The sequence below is a fragment of the Rhinatrema bivittatum genome, chromosome 16, assembly GCF_901001135.1.
Source record: "Rhinatrema bivittatum chromosome 16, aRhiBiv1.1, whole genome shotgun sequence".
Taxonomy (NCBI): Eukaryota; Metazoa; Chordata; class Amphibia; order Gymnophiona; family Rhinatrematidae; genus Rhinatrema; species Rhinatrema bivittatum.
Window position 1 is genome coordinate 51,193,531 of NC_042630.1, and position 8,749 is coordinate 51,202,279.

Below are 8,749 nucleotides of genomic sequence, written 5' to 3' on the forward strand. Positions count from 1 at the left end.
GTGGGCTTCCAGTGGGGAAGCTCATCCAAGCCTCTGTCTCCTCCAGTGCTCCGCCCCCTGGGTGCAGGTGCTTCCTGGTCCCTACCAGGGAGCCGTTCTCCACTGCTCCAGGACAAGGGTCCACTCCCGAGTGCAACATCTTCCTTGTGCACAAAAGAGATGGTGTTTGTCTGAGCCTTCTTAAAGCCCTGTCACCATTTTAGGGCATGGATTCCTAGTTGGGTTTTCTTCATGAATTGTGCTGTGTAGGACATCCTTGTCTAAGCAGTCCCACTTTTGATTATTTTTTTAGGGGAAAGAACCCTGAGGGTTGTCTTCACAGAGACCTGGATAAACAGAATGGAAACAGATGACTCGATTTTGAAAGTGTATTTAGCACTAAATTTTTATTATTTTATTTTTATTATTGCAGACCTTACTTGCCCACTAATCACCAAAATCATTCAAAGCAACAAAGATCCTAAAAAACCTTGGTATACTCCAAATCTCAAATCTGTTAAACGTGATCTTAGGCACAAAGAAAAGATCTGGCGCAGTAATCCTTCAGCTACAAACCTCATAGCCTATAAAACTCTAATGCATCAATACAGGATCTCCCTTCTTCGGATAAAAAAGGACTTCTACGCTCAGAAAATTCATAACTTCATATTCGATCCTAAAGCCCTCTTCGCTTTAGTGACATCACTCACCAAACAACCCGCTTTCTCATTCCCAGACGACAAAGCAGTAAGTAAAGCCGCAGAACTCGCCACCTATTTCAAGAACAAAATCCCTAACCTCCTGGACCCTCTCAAGATAAAGAAAGCCTCTTCTCCTCCTCATCCACTCTCCTCCCCTCCACAAATCACTGCAAGCCTTGAGATCCTTGAACCGGTCTCCTCGTTGGAAATTGAAAATGTTCTAAAAAGACTCAAACCTTCCTCCCACCCACTAGATGTAATTCCAGCTAATCTCCTTATCTCAATTGCCAAAGACATCTCTTATCCTCTATCACAGATCATCAATGCCTCCTTATCACAAGGTCTCGTTCCTACCCCACTCAAACTCGCCATTCTGAAACCTTTGCTAAAAAAACCAAATCTCTCTCCAGATAATCCAGCCAACTTCCGCCCTATAGCTAATCTTCCAATCATCTCTAAAATCATGGAAAAATTAGTCAATAAACAACTTTCCGAATACCTGGAAAACAAAAACCTCCTTTCATCATCTCAACTTGGTTTCCGTAAATCTAGAAGTACTGAATCCCTCCTTCTATCTCTATCAGACAATATTCTCTTGAACCTAGAGAAAAAACATTCCTGCCTCCTCATTCTTCTCGACTTATCTTCAGCCTTCGATACGGTGAACCATGATTTCCTCTTAGATCGTCTATCAGAGATTGGCATAAAAAACACAGCACTCAAATGGTTCTCATCTTTCCTCCAAAATAGATTTTACAAAGTCAAAATTAATAGTAAAGAATCACCTCCTTTCAGATCCACCATGGGAGTCCCACAAGGTTCATCTTTATCTCCTACATTATTTAACATTTATCTTCTCCCCCTATGTCAGCTCCTTTCCAATCTTAATCTTACGCATTTTATTTATGCAGATGACGTCCAAATCCTTATCCCAATCAAATATTCATTACAAAACACCTTACAATTCTGGAATTCCTGTCTACTTTCCATCAACAATCTCCTAACAAAGCTTAATTTGATACTTAACTCCAATAAGACAGAATTTCTGCTCATCACTCCAGATGGCAACCATTCCTCACTCAACACACACTCCTTTTCTCCTCCAGCCTTCTCCACCCAGGTCAGAAATCTTGGGGTCACCATGGACAATCTGCTGAACTACAAAACTTTCATCAATAACATCATAAAGGATTGCTTCTTTAAACTTCAATTATTAAAGAGACTAAGACCCCTATTATATTTCCATGACTTCAGATATGTTCTACAAACAATAATATTCTCGAAAATAGATTATTGTAACTCTTTACTGCTTGGTCTACCCGCTAACACTTTGAAACCTCTACAATTATTACAAAATGCCACTGCGAGGATTCTAACCAAATCCAACAAAAGGGAACATATTACACCCATCTTAAAGAACCTTCACTGGCTCCCCATCAATCAGAGAATCTTCTATAAAACCATAACAATAATCCACAAAGTCATCAAAAACTCTTCTCCAATTGAACTCACCATCCCTTTACAACTTCACACCTCTTCCCGTCCAACGAGGCTAGCCCAGAGAGGCACGCTTAAGGCCCATCCGCTCAAAACTTCTCTTAGTAAAAGAGCTCTTTCCACCGCTGGACCTAAACTCTGGAACTCTCTCCCTCCTGACCTGAGATTGGAACAATCGACTCCCACCGTTAAAAAGAGACTCAAGACTTGGTTGTTTAATCAAGCATTCTCCTAATCCCAATAACTATTCTGATCTTTTCAATATTCGACCTCAGGCCCAACTCATTCAATTCCGAACATATATTCTCCTAAATTATTTTGTTGTTTAAATTGTACTCTCCTTACTCCGTTGAAGTTATTTATTGTTCTCATTAAGTTATTTTATTTTATTTTTCCAAGTTAAATCTTCCCTGTTCTCTGTAAGACATTATTCTACATTCTGTCAATTTTATTGTTACAATGTAAACCGAATTGATTAGTAACTTTGTTGCTAGAACTTCGGTATATAAAACTGTTAAATAAATAAATAAATAAATAGCCAGATAAGAAGGATTTATCCAGCTAAGTGGTGGCCGTGGAATATTCAGCTATGTTCAGCAGCTACCACTTAATCAGATAAGTCGCTTATTCAGCTAAGTAGATAACTGAATAGTCTATGGGTGGTGAATGAGTGGAATGCTCTTGGTCTTCTGTTATCGTCACCAATTTAGAGACCCATCTAAGACCTTCCAGCCACCAGAACTCAAGGGCTCAACTTGAGAAGGAGGCATCTGGTAAAGATGAAGAGGAAGACTTTCCTGTTGCAGGACAAGTTCACCAGCTGCTGGTGTAGGCCTCAGAAGCTCACCCTCGGGCTGCATCAATTATGCTGCAACACATGTCCTTTCATTCTTTTGTCTCCTGGTTTATCACATGCATTTCCTGATTGGAAATTAGTCTAATAGTCTATTGCTTCTCCTGACTCCCACTTCTCCCGTGCTTGTGATAGTTGCTTTCCAGTTGCCACAAGAGAGAGGCTGACACCTGAGAGATCTAATTCTCAGTGGAGCACCTGACTTGGTGAGAGAGGTAACGGTGGTGGGGCCGCTTGGCAATAGTGATCATAATATGATCAAATTTGATTTAATGACTGGAAAAGAAACAGTGTGCAAATCCAAGGCTCTCGTGCTAAACTTTCAAAAGGGAAACTTTGATAAAATGAGAAAAATTGTTAGAAAAAACTGAAAGGAGCAGTTAAAAAAGTAAAAAATGTCCAAGAGGCATGGTCAGTGTTAAAAAATTCCATTCTAGAAGCACAGTCCAGATGTATTCCACACATTAAGAAAGGTGGAAAGAAGGCAAAACAATTACCGGCATGGTTAAAAGGGGAGGTGAAAGAGCTATTTTAGCCAAAAGATCTTCATTCAAAAATTGGAAGAAGGATCCAACAGAAGAAAATAGGATACTGCATAAGCGTTGGCAAGTTAAATGTAAGACATTGGTAAGACAGGCTAAGAGAGAATTTGAAAAGAAGTTGGCTGTAGAGGCAAAAACTCACAGAAAAAACTTTTTAAAATATATCCGAAGCAGAAAGCCTGTGAGGGAGTCAGTTGGACCGTTAGATGATCGAGGGGTTAAAGGGGCACTTAGAGAAGATAAGGCCATCGCGGAAAGATTAAATGATTTCTTTGCTTCGGTGTTTACTGAAGAGGATGTTGGGGAGATACCCGTACTGGAGAAGGTTTTCATGGGTAATGATTCAGATGGACTGAATCAAATCATGGTGAGCCTAGAAGATGTGGTAGGCCTGATTGACAAACTGAAGAGTAGTAAATCACCTGGACCGGATGGTATACACCCCAGAGTTCTGAAGGAACTAAAAAATGAAATTTCAGACCTATTAGTAAAAATTTGTAACTTATCATTAAAATCATCCATTGTACCTGAAGACTGGAGGATAGCAAATGTAACCCCAATATTTAAAAAGGGCTCCAGGGGCTATCGGGGAAACTACAGACCGGTTAGCCTGACTTCAGTGGCAGGAAAAATAGAGGAAAGTGTTCTAAACATCAAAATCACAGAACATATAGAAAGACATGGTTTAATGGAACAAAGTCAGCATGGCTTTACCCAGGGCAAGTCTTGCCTCACAAATCTGCTTCACATTTTTGAAGGAGTTAATAAACATGTGGATAAGGGTGAACCGATAGATGTAGTATACTTGGATTTTCAGAAGGTGTTTGACAAAGTTCCTTATGAGAGGCTTCCAGGAAAAGTAAAAAGTCATGGGATAGGTGGCGATGTCCTTTCGTGGATTGCAAACTGGCTAAAAGACAGGAAACAGAGAGTAGGATTAAATGGGCAATTTTCTCAGTGGAAGGGAGTGGACAGTGGAGTGCCTCAGGGATCTGTACTGGGACCCTTACTTTTCAATATATTTATAAATGATCTGGAAAGAAATACGACGAGTGAGATAATCAAATTTGCAGATGACACAAAATTGTTCAGAGTAGTTAAATCACAAGCAGATTGTGATAAATTGCAGGAAGACCTTGTGAGACTGGAAAATTGGGCATAAAAATGGCAGATGAAATTTAATGTGGATAAGTGCAAGGTGATGCATATAGGGAAAAATAACCCATAATATAGTTACACAATGTTAGGTTCCATATTAGGTGCTACAACCCAAGAAAGAGATCTAGGTGTCATAGTGGATAACACATTGAAATCATCGGTACAGTGTGCTGCGGCAGTCAAAAAAGCAAACAGAATGTTGGGAATTATTAGAAAGGGAATGGTGAACAAAACGGAAAATATCATAATGCCTCTGTATCGCTCCATGGTGAGACCGCACCTTGAATACTGTGTACAATTCTGGTCGCCGCATCTCAAAAAAGATATAATTGTGATGGAGAAGGTACAGAGAAGGGCTACCAAAATGATAAGGGGAATGGAACAACTCCCCTACAAGGAAAGACTAAAGAGGTTAGGACTTTTCAGCTTGAAGAAGAGACGACTGAGGGGGGGGGGGGTATGATAAAGGTGTTTAAAATCATGAGAGGTCTAGAACGGGTCGATGTGAATCAGTTATTTACTCTTTCGGATAGTAGAAAGACTAGGGGGCACTCCATGAAGTTAGCATGGGGCACATTTAAAACTAATCGGAGAAAGTTCTTTTTTACTCAACGCACAATTAAACTCTGGAATTTGTTGCCAGAGGATGTGGTTAGTGCAGTTAGTATGGCTGTGTTTAAAAAAGGATTGGATACGTTCTTGGAGGAGAAGTCCATTACCTGCTATTAAGTTCACTTAGAGAATAGCCACTGCCATTAGCAATGGTAACATGGAATAGACTGTTTTTGGGTACTTGCCAGGTTCTTATGGCCTGGATTGGCCACTGTTGGAAACAGGATGCTGGGCTTGATGGACCCTTGGTCTGATCCAGTATGGCATTTTCTTATGTTCTTATGTTCTTATGAGACAAGGGACGTGGAAGCTTGGGAAATGAAGAGATGAAAGATGTAAAATGTGAGAGAAAAGAAAAACAGAGAAAGGTGGAGAATAGAGAGACAGTTGAGAGAGTTGAATGAAGAAAGGAGTCAAGCATAGAAGGAAAGGGAAAATAGAAAGCAGACAGGAAATAGAGTAAAAACCTGGTTGTTTCAGGCAGATTTTGGTCCTACCAGTAGGGAACCAAGCTGGAAGTGGATAAGTGCATGGTGATGCATATAGGATAAGTGGATAAGTGCAAGGTGATGCATATAGGGAAAAATAACCCATGCTATAATTACACAATGTTGGGTTCCATATTAGGTGCTACAACCCAAGAAAGAGATCTAGGTGTCATAGTGGATAACACACTGAAATCGTCGGTGCAGTGTGCTGCGGCAGTCAAAAAAGCAAACAGAATGTTGGGAATTATTAGAAAGGGAATGGTGAATAAAACGGAAAATGTCATAATGCCTCTTTATCGCTCCATGGTGAGACAGGATGCTGGGCTTGATGGACCCTTGGTCTGACCCAGTATGGCATTTTCTCATGTTCTTATGTTCTTAAGACAGAAGTATAATATTTGCCATGGTATGCAGAAATTTCAGTGGCTGGAGGTTTATCAAATAGTGTAAAAGGGACGTATACAGTATGTAATGATGACAAATATAAGGAGCTTTATTAAAGGCTGAGAATAAATCACTCAAAACAGAGAAAGCAGCAAATAGATAAGGATTCATGGAGCTGGTTAGACAAAAAGATGACTGACGTCCATCAAGCCTGATCTTTCAGTCCTCTGACAGACTTTATGTCATAATCCAGTTCCACACTACAGTGAAAAAATATTCCTTCCTGATCCCAAACACAGCAATCAGCTGAATTCACAGGATCAGCCCTTCCCCAGAGTCTAAACACTTCCCCAGACCCAACAATATAATCTTCCTCCAAAGGCTTGGCTAATGCTGATCTGATTCAGATTACTTTCTGCATTTACTGAGAAGTTTATGAAAGCACTGCAGACATTAGAAGATACCAGTTCTCCTCATGCCTGCTGGCCTCAGCTCCAGAAAACAAAAATCACATCTTGATCTCTGGAATCTAATGTTTTTGGATACTTAATAATTCTTAAGGTTGTGGCAAAAGCTTTTAAGTCACAGACGTGATGTCACAAATAGTTCTGTCTTACAGGACTGATGTCGTAGGAGAAATATCACATTGGCTTTTCACGCAGAGGATTAATGTCACATTCGGCTGTAACTCACAGGAGTGATATTCAATTGCAGAGATGGCCAACTCCAGTCCTCAGGAGCCATAACAGGCCGGTTTTTCAGGATATCCACAATGAGATAGATTTGCATACACAGCCTCCATGGTATGCAAATCTAGCTCATGTATATGTATTGTGGATATCCTGAATACCTGGCCTGTTTGTTGCTTGTGAGCACTGGAATTTGACAGCCCTTGTCCTATTACATTGTGGGGTAGATTTAAAAAAATTGCGCGATCGCGTACTTTTGTTCGCGCACCAGGTGCGAACAAAAGTACCTTGCGCGCGGGGTCGGCGCGCGCAAGGGGGTGCACATTTGTGCAACCTGCGCGCGCCGAGCCGAGCGCGTGCTGCCTGTTTCCTCCGAGGCCGCTCCGATTTTGGAGCGGCCTCGGAGGGAACTTTCCTTTGCCCTCCCCCCACCTTCACCTCCCTTCCCCTACCTAACCCACCCCCCCGGCCCTATCTAAACCCGCCCCTTACCTTTGTTGGCAAAGTTACGCCTGCTGAAAGCAGGCGTAACTTTGTGCGCGCCGGCCGGCAGCCCCGCTCCGTGTTCCGGTCCCGGGGGCTGGTCCGGAGGCCACGGCCATGCTCCCGGAACTCCCCCAGGCCGAAATCACGCCCGCGTCGCCGCCCCCGAAATGCCGCATCACGCTCGTCGCCGCCCCCAAAACACCGCGTCACTCCGGCCACGCCCCGATACGCCCCTTTTCGAAAGCCCCGGGACTTACGCGCATCCCGGGGCTTTACGCGCACCGGCGGCCTATGCAAAATAGGTGCGCTGGCGCGCGAGTGCCCTGCGCGCGTAAATCCGGAAGGATTTACGCGCACAGGGCTTTTAAAATCCGCCCCACTATCTTTAAAGGAATGATGTCAAATAGGGTTGTAACCAGTGTTTCCAGATGCATGGTTTTCACACGCAATTGGGCTATTTTTGTGAGCAGCTGTGGGACATGTCTGGCCTTTTTCAGTTACAGGATTAGTCCTCAGTTCCCTAATCTTATTTTTCATAATACAGGGCAGTGGGAAAGAAAATTATAGGACTTGGCTCAGCTGGACAAGTTATGTAATTGTATGGCATCTCTTCCAGCTCTTTGCCTACTTAGGGATCTTGGGCCACCCAGTACGGCCATCAGTAAAACTGGGCATTTAAAAACTGAAATTTGTTTCCCCAAGTCTTGGTTTGATTTTCTAACCTACACTAAAAGGTGGTGCCTTTCTTTAATTCTCCATTAAAGTTTAAGAATGTGCTTGGGTTGTAGAAACAGAGTTGATTCAAACAAATGTCGAGTGACAATTGAGCAAATATTGTGCAGATGTTTTGCACAGAGCAGAATTTGCCTACAGTTGTTCATTTCCTGTATATAGTTGAGCCAGTCCTTGTTTTACACTTTCTGCATACATGGACATGTGGTTTACACTACAGTCCATGCAGACAGTGTAAGTGTCTGCCTTCTTTGTTTATTTTATTTAGCTCATGGGACCTACCTTATTTAATGAAATAGTCAGGGTGGGGTTATAGAATTTCTGACCCTCCCTTCTTTCTAGAGCTCTGTCCCAGGGCCCTGTCATCCTTTTTGTGGTGCTCCTTCCTGTCCTGTGTTTTCTTTTTGTTCTTTCCCTGCAGCTATAATTCTAGGGTCCGTATTACCAGGATTAGCCTTTCTCTTTGTGATATCTGCCATTCTGATCTCCTGGACGGGATATGAACCCTGCCACCTCGATTTTTAGGTATTTCTAGCATTATTTTTATAATTTTTTCTATACATTATTATTTTTGTCAATTTGTCTGCATGCAGTGCAGGGATTTGTATACAGTTTTGCATAATAAAAA